The 22,975-nt window shown below is 44.0% G+C and overlaps 1 protein-coding gene across 1 annotated transcript in view; it reads right to left on the bottom strand.

The window, feature by feature from the left end:
- LOC139453411 (G protein alpha i subunit-like) overlaps positions 1-22,975 on the bottom strand; it is a 175,820-nt gene that overhangs the window by 94,091 nt on the left and 58,754 nt on the right. The window contains exon 2 of the mRNA XM_071235101.1: positions 1,061-1,165. The gene's annotated coding sequence lies outside the window, so the exon portion shown is untranslated. The remainder of the gene's footprint in view (positions 1-1,060; positions 1,166-22,975) is intronic.

The following is a 22,975-nucleotide window of genomic DNA, read 5'->3' as shown; positions in this document are numbered from 1 at the left end:
AATCCATCCCCCAATCAATCAGATAACAACCAGTGTCACCTACTCCTTTTACACACCTACAGCATTATTGGAAATAAGGCCTCATAATGGGTCTTCTCGCTCAATCAATGCTTTGCCTGCTTGAGCATACCGACAGTCTTACACTAGAGGGGCCTAACCAGCAAATCCCTTCCAATGCCACTGGCTTTGGTTTTGTCAACAGATGTGCATGGCATTTCCTGATAAGCTATGAGTTTCAATCCTGTCCTAGAGAAGCGTTTTGGACATTCATTCAGCATATTAATAAAACCAAATACATTCACCAACTGGAATCTGTTTTTTCACGAGTGGCATTTACATAAGCAGTCTTATTGTTTTATCTGGATTTCAATAATGCAATAGAAATATGTTTTAAACATATTAATGAAACAAATCTTATACACTGTCTCTGGTGTAAGGTAGTTTAAGAAAGGTACACAGGCACATTAATATTCTGACATTGAATCAATGATGTAAAAAGGGTTTTATTTTCTCTACAAATATGTTAAATAATACTATCACTCACATGTGCACGAAATTGTGTCAGCCGTCAGATCGACGATTTTTCTGATACATTTAAACAACATGGAAAGCCGGGGGTTTCATTGAGAATGTTGGGAAGAGCATTAAGCGCAAATCTGAAATGTGTTGAAATGCGCTAGCTGTGTGATCCGACGAACCCTTGGACTGTATTCAACATGAAACATGAAAGACAACAGCTAGCATTCACCCGCCCAGCTACTCATGTCAATCTCTCTGACTAATGACAACTGTTGTCAATGTTAATGTTTCATTATTCAGTCTTGCAGGACAACGGTATAAAGATCTACACCGAAACGTCGCTATTACAGTACAATAAAGAAGTTGTTATCCATAAATATTTCGTCTACTTTGTCATTGAATTACGAGTGCATCACCAAAATCCAACTTTACAATCACAGCGATATGCTAACACTCCACATCGATGAATTCTAGAAATGGCCATTGAACCCAAACGTTGAACACGAATCTAATATTATGTAACACTGACCACGTGACTTACCTGGCTCTGCACGTGCTATCCTCCCCCTGCTGCATACACCCCCGGCTAGCTCACTCGTCGCGTCCCCAGCGCTCTAAGGGGGACCTCAGTCATTGGGGGACACACCTGGAAAAACAGACATGTCCATCAGCATCTTCGCAACACCTGCGCCACGGAGGCCTGGCTCCAACTGAGGAATATGTGATAGCATTTGCCAATTTGGTCAAAGGGAGATAACTCGGTTAGAGGCTTTTCAGAAAGTATTCTTGATGTGAGCGCCCGTATTAGTGGATTAGTTTTATTAAATATCTTCGGCAATTGTAATAAATAATTATTAGTTGACCAGAACTTTTCCTTTAGTACATGTATAAGGCTTACTCACAAATGCATCGGATATCTGGAGTGAGTACGTACAAATGAAATTGACCCAGTGATTGACATCATGGGCATCGCTCTACGCAAAGAGTCTGAAAATCTGACTCCGAGTCCCGATCCCCGGTTAGTCGCCTCTGACCACAAGTATGGTTGCTGAAGACCAGTTCTATCCTGGTTGGTGCACCATCATGAAATATGCACAACCAGCGATAAAATGTCTGCTACATTGACCAGTGTCATTCTCACAATGTCGATTGTCCCGTTATATTGTACACCTGAAAAAAATATAATTTTGAAACCCCAAATTTTTTTTTGCAGATAAAATAACAATTTTTGAACATCGTATCAGACGAAACACATCAGCCTTTTTTCACCAAGTGACAAACTCATATCGAAATACAGAAATCGATTATGCAAAGACACCGTCCCATGGCAACAGTTAATCTATATATCGCCACATTTCACTCAATTTCCTATCAGGTAGTCATTTTGTTTGCAAACTCAACTAAATTCCGGATGAAAAAGACAACTCACTTTTCACTAGCAATTATAGAGACATAATTCGAAACTAGAGCGTTAGTCTCAGTATATATATGAGTGAGTTGGTCTTAACGCCGCCTGGTACAGCAGTTCTGGTATATCACGGCATATCAGCTTGGTGCGGGATGGAAGCGTTCTTAGACGTTTACCACTTCGGGGAAACCACGAACAGAAACAAACAAGGCAACCCGGGATTCGAGCCCACGATCATTGGTTTTTGGTGAAGTGAAATGGGGTTTAACGTCAAGATTATTGCACTCATGCACGTGTGTGTGTGTGTGCGTGCGTGCGTGCGTGCGTGCGTGCGTGCGTGCGTGCGTGCGTGCGTGCGTGCGTGCGTGCGTGCGTGCGTGCGTGCGTGCGTGCGTGCGTGTGTGTGTGTGTGTGTGTGTGCGTGCGTGTGTGTGTGTGTGTGTGTGGCTGCTTGTACTAGTCCGGACCAATACCAATTTTATACTGATAGCCCACTGTGATACGATACCGCAGTTTAACATGACTCCGAGCTGACTTGCCCTTGTTTTAGTCCCTTAATGCCGAGCGCCAGCCAGGGTAACAACAAGTGCCATCTTTTAACAACGTTTGGTGTGACGCGGCCGGGGATCAAAACCCCTACCTTCTGATCCCCGTGCGGGCGCTGTACCACTAGACGCCTGATTAGCCAACTGGGCCATGCCCCTTAGTATATACATGTTGTGGGTTAAAGAACAGAATATTTCCCAACCTTCATTAGTCTGGTCAAAGTACACACACATTAACTTTCTTTGTTGATCAATGAATCAATGCTGTTTTATAGCAAATATCAATCGATATGACCACCCGATCCCCGTGACGTCGCGCTACGACAAGTAGAGGTTGCTGGGGACCTATATTAACCTGGAATCCTAACAGAGTCACGTGAGGAGGACAGTATGACAAGATGTTTCCACGTGCGAATCACAACATGACGCCAGATGTTTGCGTATGCATTTCCAGCCCCACACACTTTGCCGTGTAGCTGTGAAGACCGGAGACCTTAATTGGATGCCCCTAGGACGGAGTCTTCAAACGTCTCGTTACCCTGTCAGATAGATCCGCAGTGCAACGCCAGTGTCATTGTCATTAACAGAGTCACATTCATCACATTCAGTGGAGACGTGAGTGAGTGAGTTGGGTTTATCGCCGCTTTTATCAGAATTCCAGTTATATCGTGGCGTGCCAGCTTAATGTGGGAGGAAATCCCGAAGTGATGCAGGTCTCAGACGTTTACCAATTCGGTGAAACCCACGAGCACGGGTGGGGAAGAGGTGAGGTGAGGTGAAATGGGGTTTAACGTCGTGTTCAAGATTATTTCACCTCTATACACGTATGCTGACCCCAGCCGACCAGTCCTTGTTCTATTACCTCGTTTTTTGGTATGGCGCGGCTGGGGATCGAACCACCGACTTTCCCCTCCCCGGGCAGACGCTCCGTCCACTAGACCACGGAGGCGGTCGAGAGAAGAGTCATCGTCCCGAATCACGGGAGTTAACTGAGTTAGCCTAGTTCGTCAAGGGAGAAAACTGGACTTATAAAGTCAGTTAACTATCTTTCCCCGGTAAGATGGAGAAGAGGTATTCAACCCACATTATTCACGTTAACGTTAATATGTAACAACTTTTGGACAGTATTTCAGTTATATCACTGCGTGTCAGGTTGATGTGGGAGGAAAGCCCGAAGTAATACAGGCCTTAAAAGTCTACCACATCCAAATTCAAGCACTTTAAAGATTGACCCATGTCGTGCAAACTCATCCTCGTAATCTGACTATCATGTTATCATGTGTACAGTTTGATCAAGCTTGTGTTTTTGGAGAGTAAAATCTGTATTAGGAATAAACATTGTGTTTAGCGTGACTTGATGGCGTCAAAGTTCCCCCAGTCGGATTCCCTGGTGATTTATCTCAATGAAGAATTTGAAGTCGGTTCTCAGACTGCGCCACTGACGCGCCCAACTCACGCACTCATTCTGTTTCAGCCTTTAAAGACTGTAAAAGAAACACAGCGCATATCCCACCAAAAACCAGTTTGAGTGATACGACAGGATGTAGCCAACGGATAAAAAAACGATTTTCGTTGGGGTCATTTACTGACAAATATGCAAAACTAAAGGTCAGGTTGGCACTACTATTATAGGCATGAAAGTGTAATACATATATAGATAATTAAAGGGAAGTTAAATCAATAAGTCATAGAAATAAGAGGGAATGTATACCAGATATTAGAACAAGAATTGGCACCATCTCAGAGTGTGCGGAGATGAGAGGGACGGAGATCTATATAATCATGTATTACACTTTCATGCCCATAATACTACTTTCAGTGTTCTCAAACATGGCGCTGCCATACCTATGAGCGGTCGAGTCAGAATTAACCATCGGGGGCTGGACAAATTAATTGGGTAATTGTTATCACTATAAAAATAAGCAGACGAAAACACATACAGATCATGCTATCATGAAATGACAACCGACATTAGAACACATGATGAACTCGACAATTGGAATCATGAAACAGCATGTTGAAACTAATTGCTTTCAGGAAGTGCATCTACCGACACGGAAGCACAGTGTAGCGATGTGGGTAGATCTGACGATGCTATAAACAACATGGAAGCCTGTGTAGTGATATTGATCAAGAGGATGTAGACAGGGGGAAGTGGACAGGAAACGGGGACGTTTCAGCACAGTCGACACAAACAGAGATTACGAGAAACGGATATGACGTTAATATGTTACAACCTGTTCATCAAGAGGACAACCAAGAGTGCATGAACGTTACATGTGCTTCAGTCTTGAGATCTGTTTTTCTTCTACATAGCTTTTGTACTTTGTGTTCTTGATGCTTTTTTGTTAAACGGAGTTTATTTAGACAGGTTTCGCATTCAAGGGGCGCGTGAAGATCCGAGTTAGAATAGGTCCCCAGCAACCGTAAGAGGCGACTACGCTTCTCGTAAGAGGCGACTACGCTTCTCGTAAGAGGCGACTACGCTTCTCGTAAGATAAGAGGCGACTAATGGGATCGGGTGGTCAGGCTCGCTGACTTGGTTGATGCATGTCATCGTATCCCAATTGGTGGATCTATGCTCATGATGTACGCTCGACCTCTTGTCCTTTAAGCACTAGTCCAGGCTTTATTGATTTGGAATAAACAAAGCTGTGTCTGAAATATGGACCTTCTGCTTGGGTAAGGGTTTACATTGAAGATCAGTGGTACATGAGAATATATATCTTTAAACTAAGCCCGATAGAAACTCGTTGGGAGCAAACATCCTTTACACCATCATCTTCTGTCACCATCCTTTACCCAACCCATCATCTGTGACCCATATTTTCTTTACACTACCGCGTTATTTTCTGTCATCCATCTGTTCTTTACCCTATCATCTTCTTTCTCATCCTTTACCATACCCCGTTGTCCATCCTTTACCCCATCCTATCGTCTTGTCACCATCCTTTACCCCATCCCGCCGTCTTCTGTCACCATCCTTTACCCCATCCCGCCGTCATCTGTCCCATCCTTAACCCCATCACGCCATCTTTTGTCACTCATCCTTTACCATACCCCGTTGTCCATCCTTTACCCCGACCCACCGTCTTCTGTCACCATCCTTTACCCCATCCCGCCGTCTTCTGTCCCATCCTTTACCCCATCGCGCCGTCTTCTGTCACCATCCTTTACCCCGACCCACCGTCTTCTGTCACCATCTTTTACCCCATCGCGCCGTCTTCTGTCACCATCCTTTACCCCATCCCGCCGTCTTCTGTCCCATCCTTTACCCCATCCCGCCGTCTTCTGTCACCATCCTTTACCCCATCCCACCGTCTTCTGTCACCATTCTTTATCCAATCGTCTGTCACCCATCCTTTACCCCGTCCTGCCGTCTTCTGTCACCATCCTTTACCCCATCCCGTCGTCTTCTGTCACCATCCTTTACCCCATCCCGCCGTCTTCTGTCACCATTCTTTACCCCATCACGCCATCATATGTCATCCATCCTTTACCATACCTCGTTGTCCATCCTTTACCCCATCCCGCCGTCTTCTGCCACCATCCTTTACCCCATCCCACCGTCTTCTGTCACCATCCTTTACCCCATCGCGCCGTCTTCTGTCACCATCCTTTACCCCGACCCACCGTCTTCTGTCACCATCTTTTACCCCATCGCGCCGTCTTCTGTCACCATCCTTTACCCCGACCCACCGTCTTCTGTCACCATCTTTTACCCCATCGCGCCGTCTTCTGTCACCATCCTTTACCCCATCCCGCCGTCTTCTGTCCCATCCTTTACCCCATCCCGCCGTCTTCTGTCACCATCCTTTACCCCATCCCACCGTCTTCTGTCACCATTCTTTATCCAATCGTCTGTCACCCAGCCTTTACCCCATCCCGTCGTCTTCTGTCACCATCCTTTACCCCATCCCGCCGTCTTCTGTCACCATCCTTTACCCCATCCCGCCATCATATGTCACCCATCCTTTACCATACCTCGTTGTCCATCCTTTACCCCATCCAACCGTCTTCTGTCACCATTCTTTATCCCATCGTCTGTCACCCATCCTTTACCCCATCACGCCATCATATGTCACCCATCCTTTACCATACCTCGTTGTCCATCCTTTACCCCATCCCGCCGTCTTCTGTCACCATTCTTTATCCCATCGTCTGTCACAATCCTTTACCCCATCAAGCCATCGTCTGTCACTATTCTTTACCCCATCCCGCCGTCTTCTGTCACCATCCTTTATCCCGTCGTCTGTCACCATCCTTTACGCCATCACGTCATCTTCTTTCACCATCCTTTACCCCACCAAGTCATCTTCTTTCACCATCCTGTCGTCTTCTGTCACCCATCCTTTTCCATACCCCATTATCCATGCTTTACCCAATCCCGCCGTCTTCTGCAACCATCCTTTACCCCATCCCGCCGTCTTCTGCAACCATCCTTTACCCCATCCCGCCGTCTTCTGCAACCATCCTTTACCCCATCCCGCCGTCTTCTGCAACCATCCTTTACCCCATCCCGCCGTCTTCTGTCACCATTCTTTATCCCATCGTCTGTCACCCATCCTTTACCCCATCACGCCATCATATGTCACCCATCCTTTACCATACCTCGTTGTCCATCCTTTACCCCATCCCGCCGTCTTCTGTCACCATCCTTTACCCTCTCCTGCATCTACATTTCCCGGGTGTTTCATTGCAATCACAGATCAGCCATGCTGACTTGTTACCGAGGTAAATCTCCCTTTCCGGTGATACTACACAGTCAAGCCTCGTCCTGATAAAATAATGCAAAGAAGTGCCCAGAAATATCCTATCATTATCTGAGTAATTACGCTTTCGATCGCTTTCTGTTTGAAAGGCATCTCTGTAAGCTTATTTGAGATTCTTCTTGCCTGTTCGATGTAATCAAGGTTCCCGCACTTACCCCCAAAGCAGTCCATGCGCGAGTCGCATCGGATGCAGTTGTCCTTTTATGTCCACATAACGACAACGGACAAATTCCGGACCAGTCATGCGGTGGACCTAATATCACATTCTGGGCTTATGTTGAAAAGTTGCGAGCAACCCTGATGTGTGCTGACAATTTGCAGCTAAGACAACCTCGGAGCTAGACGCAAAAATGGAAAGTGCAGCCAGGCTTGCGCAGGTCTTAATCAAATAGCAACTACCTTTAAAGGATGACATGAGCATTAGTAGCTGGATTTCACGAATGATATGTTGTGTCTTAACTGCACATTAAGATAATGAAAAATACAAAGTGTTTCCAAAAATAGTTTCAGCGAATTTACCCTCCCAATGTTAATCTCTCAGATTTCGGGTAAGTGATGTTTTTTAAGAGTGAGTGAATGTGGTTTCACACCGCTTTTAGCAACACTTCATCAATATCACGACTGGGGACACCAGAAATGGGCTTCACTCATTATAACCATATGGGGAATTGAACCCGGGCCTTCGATGTGACGAGCGAACGCTTTAACCACTAGGCTACCAACCTATGCTTTTATGACAACTCTGATTAATGCTTAATGAATATCCTTGATAACCACCACCTATTGGGGGCCCGGGTTGGAAAAGGCCCCCAGGACTCCAGATCTATAGGTCGTAAAGGGTTACTACATTGGATGGGTTGGTCAGGCCCGGGGATCTGAATGGGGGCGTGTCATTGCCTTGTTTGTTGTTTAACGCCGCACTCCAACATTGCAGCTATATGATCTGTACATAATCGAGGGTGGACCAGACATATCAGTGACTGATATAATCTGCATCGATCCACGCAAATGGGTTGATTGGTTGGTTGTTTTACGCCGCACTCAGCAATATTCATGCTATATGACGCCGGCCTGTAAATAACCGAGTCTGAACCAGACAATCCAGTGATTTATATTATGAGCATCGATCCACGCAATTGGGATCGATGACATGCATCAACCAAGTCAGCGAGCCTGACCACCCGATCCGTAAGTCGCCTCTTAGGACAAGCATAGTCGCCTTTTACGGCAAGCAAGGGTTGCCGAAGAACTATTCTACCCCGCATCTTCACGGGTCTCCACGCAATTGGGATATGATGACATGCATCAACCAAGTCAGCGAGCCTGATCACCCGATCACGTTAGTCGCCTTTTACGATAAGGATAGTCGCCTTTTACGGCATGCATTGGTTCCTGAAGACCTATTCTACCCCGGGACGCCCTACATATTTTTGACCACTGGTTTGTCTGGCCCAAACCCCTGGAATATTGCTGATCCAGTGTTAAACACTTGATGGAGACCGTGGCATAATGGTGGGTCGTGGATGAAAGGTGAGTATTGGCGTGTGACGCCTTACCATCGAACATTTTGCGAGTCAATTGGAACTACCACCTCCGGAAGGAATTAAGTTCTGGACCCACCTGGAACGCTGGGTCACAGATGCATCCGTGGCCCCTTCATTAATACATACACTTTCTAACACCAGCTTCCAGGAAGGATCTCACCTGTGCTTGAACTCTACGTGATAAGTGCATACCAGGGTCCTTTGAAATAATTAAATTAAATATAACCCTCTTCCAAACGCCCATTAGCAGAAGTGTCTCACATGGGCTGGAATATTGAGAAAAATTTTATAAAACCCGACTCGCCCACTCGCTAATACAACCATTCTTTCACATCCGTGTAAGTTTGGTTTATTATGCTACTTTGACATTTTAAAGTATTTCAGTTATATCACAAGGTACTAGGTGCCTCGAGAAAGTAAAGGGTAAATTATTCCACCCCTCTTTGAATTATTCAGAGAGTGAGTTTAATTTTAAGTGGTTTTAAACGACATAAAAATATCCAAGAGTAACACAGGTCGCAGACGTTTACAACTTATGATATTTCGCTTAATATAGTATTCAAACCAATGAGAAACGGATTCTGTCAAATCTAAGGGACGCAACTCCCCAAGGCAAATAAAAATCCATTGGACCCAGTCATATCATGGTTCATAAGTGGGCGAAACTGGGATTCGAACCCAAAATAACCGGCCCTTGCACGGTGAATACCCTGGGTCACACGCGTCCCCTCTTCATTAAAACAGGGGCTTGGGTGGCCCAATCGTCTGAGGCGTAGCAATTCGCGAGGCACACCACAGACCTGTGATTCGGGGTTCGTCAGTTCGCCTCGAATGTCTCTAGGTTTGTCTGCACCCAACCCGCGCTCCTTTGTTTATCCAAAGTCGCAAACGTCTGACACCTGCATCACGTCGGGCTTTCCTCCAACATTACGTTGACACGCCGTGATATAACTGTTAAAAGCGTCGTTAAAACCAGGGGTTACTCACTCACTGATTAAAACCACACAGGAGAACACTCTCAGAACTTTCTATGTCCAGGTGGTCGGTTCCTTAATCAACAAAAGCTGATTACGATACGGTCAGAAAAGGTCAACTTAATTCAGAAGTTCGTTGGCACATCACCCCGAGCACGGCTGACCGTCATACAACACGGTGTTATTTGGTCACGAGATTAATCAGTTCCGAAAACGAGGCTCCATGAGATTTTGGTTCTATTTCTGTCCATCGACAACTCTGCTGTGTCGCAGGACATGCCGGGCTGGGCATGGCTGAGAGTTTAGCGGGGACTTGCAACACGAATCGTAATGTGTGGAGCCAATCCGACAACACCATGTAGCAACGGCTAAATAGAGACTCGGGAGAGTTGTAACTCACTTCTGCAAATGGCAATTCTAGAATGGAAGTAAAGCTCTATTAATTCTGATAGTAAATTATCGGTAACGATTGCCCTGACGAGAGTGGATAGCCCTCTGGCTCTTCAGGGCAGCGAGCTAAATCCTAGTTTGTTGTACAAGGAGAAACCAGAGGCTGACTGACTCCTGTAAGCTTGGGTCTGGTTGAAGAATGGACACTGGTTTAAGAAGGGACACTGGTTTAAGAGAGGGCGCTGGATTAAGAGGGGAATAAGAGACTATCGTCTTATTGGTTCTAATCAGTAGATAATGACATACTTGTACGTGATTAAACGTATAATGTTGATTTGATCGATTCCCTTACTTGATAGCGTTCATGAAGCTAGGCGCCGTATAGTGTTATGTCAAGGTCATGAGTGTTTCTTATGTTTGTTTGTTTGTTGTTTAACGCCGCAGTATTCCAGCTATATCACGGCGGTCTGTTAATAAACGAGTCTGGACCAGACAATCCTGTGACTCATATCATCAGCATCGATCCACGCAATTGGGATACGATGACATGCATCAACCAAGCCAGCGAGTCTGACCACCTGATCCGTTAGTCGCCTCTTAGGACAAGCATAGTCGCCTTTTATGGCAAGCATGGGTTGCCGAAGACCTATTCTACCGCGGATTTTCACGGGTAGTCAGTGTCATGTCAAAACAGTTGCCTTCAGACGTTGTATATTTATGGAAATATAAGACTGTATCAGTATTGTGTCTATCAGAGGAAGAACCGGATGGGTAAGAGTGAAAGAGATTTGGGTCACGTTTCACAAAGCGATCTCAGTGATACGACTGTCCTAAGTCAGCTAACAATAATGATAATAATAAATGGACAGTTGTTATATTGCCTACAGGTCATCCTTTGATGCTCGAAGAGCTAACAGCATCATTACACCGGTCAATGGATGAGTGTGCTTTCGATTATCTTCCCGGACTTCCGCCCCAATTTAGCCTCGACCATAGCTACATATCTATTTTCAGAGGTAAAGGGTAATTTGTCAAAAATGAAAGCAAATGCCATCTGAAGTCTACCGAGAAAACACGATGTGAAATGCTGTACTCCCTCACTGATAACATGTATGTCAAATTTGGACATTTAGACTTGACGCTTGCATCCCTTTGGGCACCAATTGTGCTCCCCTTCTTCCACATCTGTTCCTTTATGCATATGAATCAGAATTTCTGCTGGGTTGGCAAAGTTAAACCAAGGTAATTTGACTAAGAAGTTTAACTTTAGCCTCAGGTATATCGATGGTCTGGTATCGTTCAATAACCATTAAATAGCCAATTCCCTTCCACTGATTTACCCCCCTGAACTAGAAATAAAGGAGACCAGTGAGGCCGCCTCATCTGTTTTATATTTGGGTCGTTGCATAAAGATTCAGAGTGACAAAACACTCTCCACAAGACTGCATGACAAGAGGGATGACTTCAACTTTCCAGTAGTCAGCTTTCCCTTTGTCAAACACTATTACTGCAGGTTCAGCCATTGGTGTCATAGCTTTTGAGGTACAATAGGGCATGCTCTTTCGACCAAGATTTCAAAGAGTGTCATACAACAAAAGTTTTTTGGGTAGGCATGTGGATGTGTTTTTTTTCAGGTGAACAATTGACTTGCCGTTGCATGTGTTTGTGACGGGTGCCACTGGTGGGGTAGGATACTTTCACCTTTTCGCGAAAACCTGGTATCATCGCAATTTGATAGTGATTCACAAACATATTCGTATGATGTAGTTGGAATTGTACAATCGACTTTGCTTTCGGCATAGACTTCTTATGAATACGGAAGGGGCTTTGTCGCTTTTATTTCCATATTTCAGATGTTGTTTGATCAGCACGTTTACACACGGTTCTTCTGCATGAACACAATGCGAGGATTACATTCACGTTGTCCCTGCTGTAATGGCTCCGATTTTGTTAAATGAAAATCACTCACTTTTTAAATTAAAAAAATATTTCAAAAGATGCCAGAATGTCAGTAATGTCATGCTGTCCGTCTTTCAAAGGACCAACAAACACGCTCAGGGATAACCCAGGACTGCATCACAGATTGCAGTGTCAAACTTTGGGGGCTGATGGGAGCACGTGAGTAGATGCAAGACATGTGTGACAAGCTTTCTCTGTTCCCCCGATAATTTCCTGCCGTGCTATTCCTCCCCCTGATCACCACATCAAACATCAATCAGTGGACTTGGATCCACATTCTGAACCATGACTTGAATAATGAATACTCAGCTGTGCCGGTGGTTTGTTGTTGACGTGGTCGTCGTATTGAGATGGGTTTGGATGACGCTGAAACTGAAGCTGTATGCTCTAGGTCGTGTCCACTTGAGCGTCCCATCTGATATCACAGTGCAACTGCACAACATTATCGCAATCTCATTGCCATACACTATTGTTAACGGATGTGGGGCGGTGGGGTAGCCTAGTGTTCGAAGCGTTGGCTTCCGCAGTGATATTGCTGGAATATTGCTAAAAGCGGCGTAAAACCATAGTCACTCACTTAAGCCTTTTCGGTAGGCGTTTTTTCAAATAAGGACATGCACACTTGTAGGTTACATGTAGTTTACCTCTAGGCATGCGTGACAATAAATTTTTTGGTAGAAAACAGGACAGAAATTGACAAACAGGGTGTATGTCAAGTTTTAGGGGCCTCATTTTGTCATGGAATTTTCCGCTTTTCCATAACGTCGTATCTTTTGCTTCACAATGAGCCGCGTGACTTCATAATAGTGATATGCGGTTTAGAACGAGACCCTACATGTCCATTTCTGGTGCCCCCCGCCGTGATATTGCAGGAATATTTCTAAAAGCGACATACAACCATACTCAATCACTAACTGTCAACGGGTGTTACATCACGACAATATGACTTTCATATTCAATAACAGAAAGGTAACACACAACAAACTTCAAATAAATATCACTCGATTCGGATGGATCGAAGCCATCAACGACAACAGGTAACCTTTGAACCATCATCATTCATAAACCCTTATACTATGTGATCGCCTCCGTGGTCTAGTGATAGAGCGTCTGCCCGGAGAGTGGAAGGTCCGGGGTTCGATGCCCGGCCGCGTCATATCAAAAGACGTTAAAAGATGGTACTTGTTGTTACCCTGTCTGGCGCTCGGCATTAAGGGGCTAAAACAAGCCCGGATTCGGTCTACTGTGGCTGAGTGGGGTATTCATGTTAAACTGTGGCATGGTATCTGAGTGAGCTAGCACCGTTAGAAACCGTCACAAACACATGCAAAGTCAAGTGAAGTGTTCACATGCAAAAAAACACGGAATGCATGGTACAATAAAAAATGGGGAATTGCATCGCAATCGTTTTTGTCAAATTTGAAAATGTCCTCGACATATCTACCATAAAATCTTCCCAAAGGTCTTGAATGTTGTAACCTTGATCAAACAACTTTTTAGTCGTAAAACGCCCTTCCAAGAAAGGGCCGACAGAGCAGAGTCAGCAGACAGAAAAAGACGAATCAAATCGATCAAAGTTGCTAGGACTTCCAACAATGCTAGGATTCCCCCCTTTTTAGATTCTATTCACTATCAAGTATGGTCGATATCATCGAAATAAATAATTATATTATTATAATATATTATGTATACCGTTGCGTTATGCAAAATCGTGAACGTGTTCGATATCAATCATGCTATCATGTTTAATTCAATAGCATAGTTTTATTACTTATTCCTCGTCCAATCAACTGACAAAGAACACCAGATATACAAATTAAACGAAGACATGAGGGTACATGTCAGCACCATACCCGTGCTCGTGGGCTTCATCAAAGAGATAAACTTCTAAGACCCTTCCCTCCCACATTAAGCTGACACGCCGTGATGTAACTCGAATATTGTTCAAATCGGCGTTAAACCCAACTCACTCACTCAGCCTTAGCATGTGTAGACTTGAATGTACGAGAGGAGTGAGTGAGTATGGTTTTACGCCGCTTTTAGTAATATTCCAGCAATATCACGGCGGGGGACACCAGAAATGGGCCTCCCACATTGTACCCATGTCGGGAATCGAACCCGGGTCTTCGGCGTGACGAGCGAACGCTTTAACCACAAGGCTACCCTACCGCCCCTTACCGGAGGATGAATATAGCTATTGTATCTCAAGGCCATTAGCACAAACGAGTCAATATAAGAGTCTGGTGTATCAGAAGAAAATGTGCAGTGGGCACTGGACGTTATCATTGATGAATGGCCATTAGGTTATCGTCTTTCAAGAAGCTAGTGAATGCCCCTTAAGTGCTACACCCTTTAATCCAGACAGTCACGAATCAATCATAACATCAGTCAATGCCAGACAGGCCGTTCTGCAAATACATTCATATTTTCCCCAATTTCATGTGATGCACTATATAAACAGAAACGTTCCCTGGCATGACGCTATCAGATTATGGATCAAGTCGTGTTATCCACAGCTCAAACCATCTTCTTGCTGGCAATTGATAGAACTTTAATGGACGGTTTTGGTCAACGCGATGGTCACTGCAGTGACTGTATTCTGATGCCGTATTTGTACAGCTGATCACCAATGACGCACACGTAGGGTTAGAAGCGTCGATTTGATGAGAAAAGCCAATATCCCGCCTTCGTACGGTTTTGATTACCTAGAGGTGGATTAACCGGAAACGGAAGTCTTTAGTGGCGGAAGTTCAAATTGGACATCCGGGCGTTATGCAGACATAAATGGAGGACTATAATATCCGCATTCAGCGGCTAGTTTTGCTGATGGATTCATCTATTTAGGACTGAACGGCGCTATTTTGGTTCTTTTGTCAAAGCTTAAATCGGAAAGTTGGGAAAAAACGAGCCACGAGATTGAAGGACGCAGGTATTTACAAGAAGTGACTAACATAGACATGGTTCACTTGCCTCCCTGTCATGTCTGAATGAAATGGGCGCACTGTCGTCTGGGGCGCCGTAATTCGCTTTTCAGAGTTGCGTCCCTTGGGCACGCCTGAAACCTATGGTCGTAGGTTCGGATCCCGGTTCATTCCGATTATGTTTCTAGGTTTGTCAGCTCCATAACCATAACCAAAGTGGTTAACGTCTTAGACCTGCATCTCTTCGGGCATTCCTCCCACATCAAGGTGAAACGCCGTGGTATAACTGGAATACTGTTCAAAGCGGCGTTAAACCCAACTTACTCATCACATGTATAGCTCATACTATTAATTACTGATGTACATTACAGCAGAAGTTTTGTTTGTTTATTTGTTTTTGTTGTTTTACGCCACATTCAGCAATATTACAGCCATATGACGTCGGTCTGTAAATAATCGAGTCTGAACCAGACTATCCAGTAACTGACAACACGAGCATCGATATACGCCATTTGAATACGATTGCCTTGCATCAACCAAGTCAGCGAGCCTGACCACCCGATCCCGTTAGTCGCCTCTTACGACATGCATAGTCGCCTCTTACGGACAGAATGAGTTGCTGAACCTACCCCGATCTTCACGGGTCTACAGCTGATGTATTATGTATTACAACCAACTCTATTTTTCTGCTAATAGGCAGAATTATTTTATCCTCATATTAGGTTTAATTTTAGTTCTGTAACAAAAGTTACTCAAAGGAAAACACAATATAACCTTGAAGATAAACCCACACCCGTGGCCTTGATGCATCCCCCCCCCCCCCCCCCCCCCCCCCCCCACCCCCGACTTTATCTCTTCAGAATATTATCACTACCGAGTGTGAAACACGTGGTATTCAAAATAAGGAACATCTGAATTGGTTCAGGATATTATAAAAATAGAAGTGTGTGCATATTGCATTATGTAATTGGCAATCAGCATAGTGTGAACATGTGGAATATGATCCAAACATGAGGCAATTTTTCAACATTGGCAGTTGCTCTCACAGAACAAGCGACCAGATCACCAACTGCTAACACATGCCTCTGGCGAAGAAGTATCTCCATCCTAAAGAAACTCATTTTGTGACAAAAAACACGTGCTGGTTTCCAAACAGCAATTGGGGCGGTGATGTAGCCTAGTGGTTAAAGCATTCGCTCGTCACGCCAAAGACCCGGGTTCGATTCCCGACACGAAGCCCATTTCTGGTGTCCCCGCCGAGATATTGCTAAAATATTGCTAAAAGCGGCGTAAGACCATACTCACTCTCTCACTCACTCCCTCACTCACTCCAAACAGCAATTACAGTATCTTTCTGATACAACCTAACTTACACTATTTGATAGTGATTCATAAACACATGCTCATGATAGAGTCGACTCTGATGTTGGCAGACATTTCTGTTGAATATGGAAAGGGCTGGTCGAATATATTTACACGTCGTTGGAAACTAGTTTGGGTTATTGTGTTATTATTAAAACAAAACACGACGCTATAACGTTATATCTTAAAATGTATATTCGCGGGTAGAATAGGTCCTTAGTAAGCCATGCTTGTCCTCAGACTTGACTGATTGTGTGACTTGACTGATTGTGTGACTTGACTGATTGTGTGACTTGACTGATTGTGTGTCTTGACTGATTGTGTGACTTGACTGATTGTGTGACGTGACTGATTGTGTGACTTGACTGAATGTGTGACTTGACTGATTCTGTGTCTTGACTGATTGTATGACGTGACTGATAGTGTGACGTGACTGATTGTGTGACTTGACTGATTGTGTGACGTGACTGATTGTGTGACTTGACTGATTGTGTGACTTGACTGATTGTGTGACTTGACTGATTATGTGACGTGACTGATTGTGTGACGTGACTAATTGTGTGACTTGAATGTGTGATGTGACTCATTGTGTGACGTGACTGATTGTTTGTCAGCTTCAAACATGGCTTAGGACGATGGCTTATGTACAACCTGTTGTAATATAGCGGCAATATTGCTGTCTGCGGTGTTTCACTTCACCTAACCGCCCTCAGGCAAGCCACCAAACGTCCAGCCCACGCAGCTATGATGATATAACGATGTTACGAAAACATGATTAAGGCTATCGTCAACTCCTTTCATAGAGGCTTTGCTACGATTACAAGGAAGACACAACTGCGTGTTTTATAGATTCAGGTTGAGCTCCGGCAATATGAACAAACGAAATAACGACTCGCATTATGTAAGCTAGAAAGAAACCCATCTCTTTAAAGCTTTTACTTGGTTTCACTGTGGGGCTAAGTGACCACTAGTCGAGAGCGATCACTGTGAAACATGCAGCGATGTGTGTTTTCTGTCAACACGATCATACAGCTGATCTTCCCGGCTCATAGCCATGTCAGTAATGGTTGCAAGGATTTGTTTTAACAGCCAGCTGTATATATTTATCTTGCCCCCGCGCTTGAGAAAATCAATTAAGCAGGTTATGTCTTAAACAGAAATTGATCAGTTTTGTGGTTGTATGACAGAATATCTGCACAGCGGCACGGCAGCGTCGTGACATGCATTGTTTTGGAGGTGTAGACCTACAGCGCAGTCAAACGCCCTTTGTGAGTGGAGGCGGTCGGGTAGCCTAGTGGTTAAAGCGTTCGCTCGTCACGCCGAAGACCCGGGTTCGATTCCCGACATGGGTACAATGTGTGAAGCCTATTTCTGGTGTCCCCCGCCGTGATATTGCTGGAATATTGCTAAAAGCGACGTAAAACCATACTCACTCACTCCCTTTGTGAGTGAGTGAGTTGGGTTTTACGCCGCGTTGAATAGTATTTCAGTCGCATTTCTGCATGTCAGCTTGATTTGATAGGAAAGCCCGAATTGATGCATGTCCCACGCGTCCCCCCTTGAAACATGATAGGGGCGAACCGGGATTCAAACCACGATCATAGGTTTCTGACTTGTCTAAAGGACGTAACTCTGCACAACGAATTGTGGGACCTCAGACGACTGGGCCAGCCAGGCCCCTTGTCGACCTTTAAGATATGTTTGAGTTACAAAAGCTTGAAATCAAAATCAAACTGTTAATTCATATATTATCTCTAAATACCACGGCAAACATATTATAATACGTTTGGGGCAGAATACACTTCTTAAGTCTATAAAAGTTTCGGAACCCTTTTCTCGAACACCTGGTGTCACGACTGATTGTCAGTGACCCATTCATATCATTTTCACCGCTAGTTTGCGCTAAAGTTTTCGGGGGATAATCGAGACTTGTAATTCTCTGGCATTGACGTTTTTTATAAACATTACTATATATGTATAGGCATACATTACTAAAGGCACACCCTACGTAAAATGTATTCCTTATGAAATCTTTAAACCGGAGTCTCTCGGTGCTAAAAACCCAGAAAATGAAATAACATGAGTATTTGACAAAGAGCAAGTTTGACCTTGATGCGTTAGGTCACCAGACTAACTCATCATGTTGATAATACCCTTAAAAACCAACCACTCACAAACTATCCACCGGGGCGTCTCACGCATAGCTGCTGCCACTAAATATCTCGACTACAAAGATGGGATGAGGAATGACAAATGTTTCATCACCATGACGTGCTCACAGAGCGCACCTGCTGTCAATATCAGCATCAAGGAGATGTGTGTTCTGCGTCACAGAAGCATCATCAATCTACGCCGCTATTAATGTCCTTATTTCTCCAATGGCCCCATTGCTCTAGACTTGTCCACTGTCTCTGTTACGCATACTCGTTAATGCTGCACAAGATTTGTACAGCAAGCTAGCTGAGGCGAAGCGCCAGGGCAGGGGAGCATTCTACCATTGCCCATACTTGTCATAAAGGACCGAACATTTCAGTGATTGAGTTTGGTTCGACGCTGCTTTAAACAATATTCTGGCTATATCACGGCGTGTCACCTCAATGCGGGAGACAAACCTGAAGTGATGCAGGTATTTGACGTTTCAAACTTCAAAGGTGAAACCCACGAGCACGGGATTGATGTAACGAACCTAGAAACATAATAGGGATGAACCGGGATTCGAACCCACGATCAAAGGTTTCTGGGGTGCCCAAGGGACGCACCTCTCCGAAATGTGAAATTTTTAGGGGTCTGGAATTTTGTTTGAAACAAATTAATTGTTCCAGAATAAAAAGAAACATACATTGTACTCATGTCTTAACAAAACAAATAATGGATGTCCTGAAGTGGCCAATATTTGGTCCCACATTTCACGGTTTTGAAGCGGTGACCGACAATACATTCCTTAACAAAAGTTCCAACCAAACCCCCACCCCCAGAATATTGAATTGTGGGTCCAGAACAGGCCGAAGGGCTGAAGAGTCGCCAGACAGCCTCGATGCTCATGGTGCCAATCACTGGATTGTCTGATCCCGACTCGAATCTTAACAGACCGCCGTCAAATAGCTACATTAGTATACTGAGTATGGAGTTAAACGACACACACACACACACACACACACACACACACACACACACACACACACACACACACACACACATACACAAAACAATACCATCGTTCCAAATTTGGCTACATGCAAACAAGTGTATGAATCATTATTCTCCAATCTAAAACACATGGAAGCCAAAGAAATCGACATCTGGAAGTATTCTTGGAAAGGAATATCTTGGTAAGTTTTGAAATAAGCGGCCACATTAACTTGTGGGAATGAGGGATCTGTACGTGTTCTTTCCAAGCTTGGAACGAGCGTGTTTCTCGCAGTGTAAATACAACAGATAAGGTCACTGTGTGATAAGCGTGAGCGTTACGTAATGTTATCATGTCCGCCATTGGGGACATACTATTTTGTCATACGTATTCATTGATAGAAATATGTAGAGAATTATAATTCGGCGTAATCACCAAAATAATGTCGTTCAGTGATGTGACGTTTTGTGTGTACACATGAATCATGAAGCTCCACACAGCATTGTTGCCCTTCCTATCGTGTCTCAGATCATTCGGTACTTTCGGTTCAGCAGAACCTTGCACAGAGAGTCGCAATGATGTGTAGAGTTTGTTTATATTGTTCATCTTATTATGCCCAGTGTACTGTTCGGATTACCCTTCACATTCAATGCCGATATCATTTGACGAAAATTATATTTTGTTATTAGGACAACATAAATCCGATATTGTACCTTTAATAGCCTAATTAATCTTTCAAAACCAAATTACAATAAGATAACATCATGTGAACTCGGATTGCAGATTGTATAGTATTACCAAATCACAGCGCATTGACTAATGACAAAATACCGGTATCATAGTATAGCAACCGTCCCTACAAATTGCCCTAATAGTGAAAGATTAGTCAATCCCCCAGATGTCTGTTAGTATGTCTCGACATGATCTATGGCGACTGTAACAGACGTATTTCAGAGCACAAAGCACCTTTGGATGGCTATTCTCATTTACTTGGCCTCATCAGAGATCTGCTGAAATGTATTGTTAGGCCTGATGAATTGCCTTCATACCCCAGGTCTCAACCTGGAGACTAGTCAGGCTTCATCCTCCTGACAATGACTCGGACAAGACAATTACAGAGTCGCAGACATTGTATTTACAAAGATGGAGCCACAGGAAGCCGCTGAAAGATTTTCTGCCATCCCTTGTCTGCACAAACTCGACAGTCATGTGACCGTCTATGTCTCCCACCAACTCTCATTTAAATCTCATTAAATGTCTAGTACTCTCGTTATGACCGGAAGTAGCAAATGCATTCGAGTAGTACGCCGGAGATGCCCGTTACGAACCAACAAGCTAGGTAACCGAAATATATAACATAACATATATAGTAACATTTACAAAGCCTCAACCCTCGTGTCCAGAGTAGGAGACGTGTTTAGATCCCAAAGCCTTCCATTTCAGAAACACGGACAGGACTTCAATAAAATTAGTGACGGCGTCAGCGTCTATTTAAGTAACGCTAGTGATGTCCTTACCCTCGTTACCCTTCCTCCATCATTGATGGTGTCAGGATACTGGCAGACTTAACGAGGCCGACGCGTTAGAGTAGTGAAAAACATTGATCAAATTCACATGAGTCAATTACTCGATGGTGAACTGCGTTTGACTGATTTGACCATCCTGCACACAACATGACCAGTGGGATCTCCAAGTGTTTGTTTGTTTGTTTGTTTGTTTGTTTGTTTCTTGTTTAACGACGCACTCATGAATATTCCAGCTGTATGACGGCGGTCTGTAATAATCAAATCTGGACCAGATAATCCAGGTTGACATCATGAGCATCGATCCACGCAAATGGGATACGATGACATGCATCAACCAAGTCAGCGTGCCTGACCACCCGATCCCGTTAGTCGTCTCCTACAAGCATGGGTTGCTGAAGACAACTCTACACTAGCGATGTGGTTGATTCTGTACCCTAAATTAGAATTTGAAACAAAAAAATAGTTTGTCCCGAGTGTCACATTATCATGTCAACTTGGAACCCAACTTTAATGTATCACAGACTAACAGTGACTGATATTATGCCTGTGTAACACAGTTAGAATTGACACATTTGTTCGGGATGTCATGAGTGTGTGGTTGTGTTGGGAAATTGTCCGCTTTTAGACATATTCCATTAAACTCTCGGCAGGGGACAACTATAATAGACTTGACACATGATCTGGGTCCAGTGTCGAGTGAACGCTAAGTGTCGAGTGAACGCTAAGACAAGGCTACGACGCTCCTGACCACATATAGTTTGTTTGTTGATTAACGCCGCACGCAGCAATATTCCAGCTATATGACGGCGGTCTGTAATTAATGGAGTCTGGACCAGACAATCCAGTCCTTGATACCATCAGCATCGATCTACCCAATTGGGAAACGATGACATACATCACCCAAGTCATCTCGCCAGAACACCCGATCCCGTTAATCGCCTGTCACGGCAAACATGGGTTGCTGAAGACCAATGCTAATCCGGATCTTCAGGGGTCGGACGACATAAAGAAAAGAGGAGGTTTGAGAAGGGTGGTAGATGTTGATTCTCCGGGATATTCCTGTGCTGACGAATTAACAACAGTTCTCGTTCCAATGTAGTGATATATTTTAAAAAATAAAATATGGCAAGTCCACGTTTTAACCTTTATACATCTGTAACTACCTGCTACCTGTAGGATACAGAGTTCCACTAACGCTTTAATGAGCTGAATTGTTGGCCTGAATCTCTTATATGAGCTAATGTAACCGTGTGGCGACAGCATTTTACAGATGCTCGTGAGATCACCAAAGTGGTAAATATATTCAGTGAACTATGCAACTTCCACATTATCTTCAGCACTTCCATGTCGTAAGAGGCGACTAAGGGGATCGGATGAAGACGGCATCGTGTTTGTTCCAGGGTTTGCCTTTTCTTGAGTATCACTAATTGTCTCAAGTCACAACATTAGCGTAAATGCACTGTAGATCCCCACACTTGAATGCTGCAATATTTACTTCAAGTAAACAAGTTATATTAGCGTGGTATTTACTCTATCCACTGGCTGTGTAATTTGTTCTGTTTATTGATGGCCGCCTTGCGTGATTCAAGATAGAGTAACATTCAGCTGATGTAGCAATGCTATTGAGTTAAAAGTCTGTGCGTGGTGTTGTGCCGATTGTTTATACCATAACCGCCAAATGAACCCCCAACAGCCTATCAATTACAAGCCAAGTTGTACTCACAGAAAATTGCAGGTTTGCTATCGAACAACATTTGTAGCAATGAAATATATATATTGTGTGGTATTTTGTAATGATTGCGTAATGGGTAAATATCTGTTCTGAGCTATCATTTTGACAACTTTTAATGTATTTCTACCTGTTATATACTACTCAAAAGAAGTTAAGGAAAACTTAATTCTTTCATATTTCGATACTTAGTTAATAT

This window comes from Haliotis cracherodii, unplaced genomic scaffold (assembly GCF_022045235.1).
Source record: "Haliotis cracherodii isolate W230 unplaced genomic scaffold, xgHalCrac1.p SCAF_9, whole genome shotgun sequence".
Taxonomy (NCBI): Eukaryota; Metazoa; Mollusca; class Gastropoda; order Lepetellida; family Haliotidae; genus Haliotis; species Haliotis cracherodii.
The sequence above is the reverse complement of the archived record's forward strand: the minus strand, read 5'-3'. Positions and strand labels throughout refer to the sequence as shown.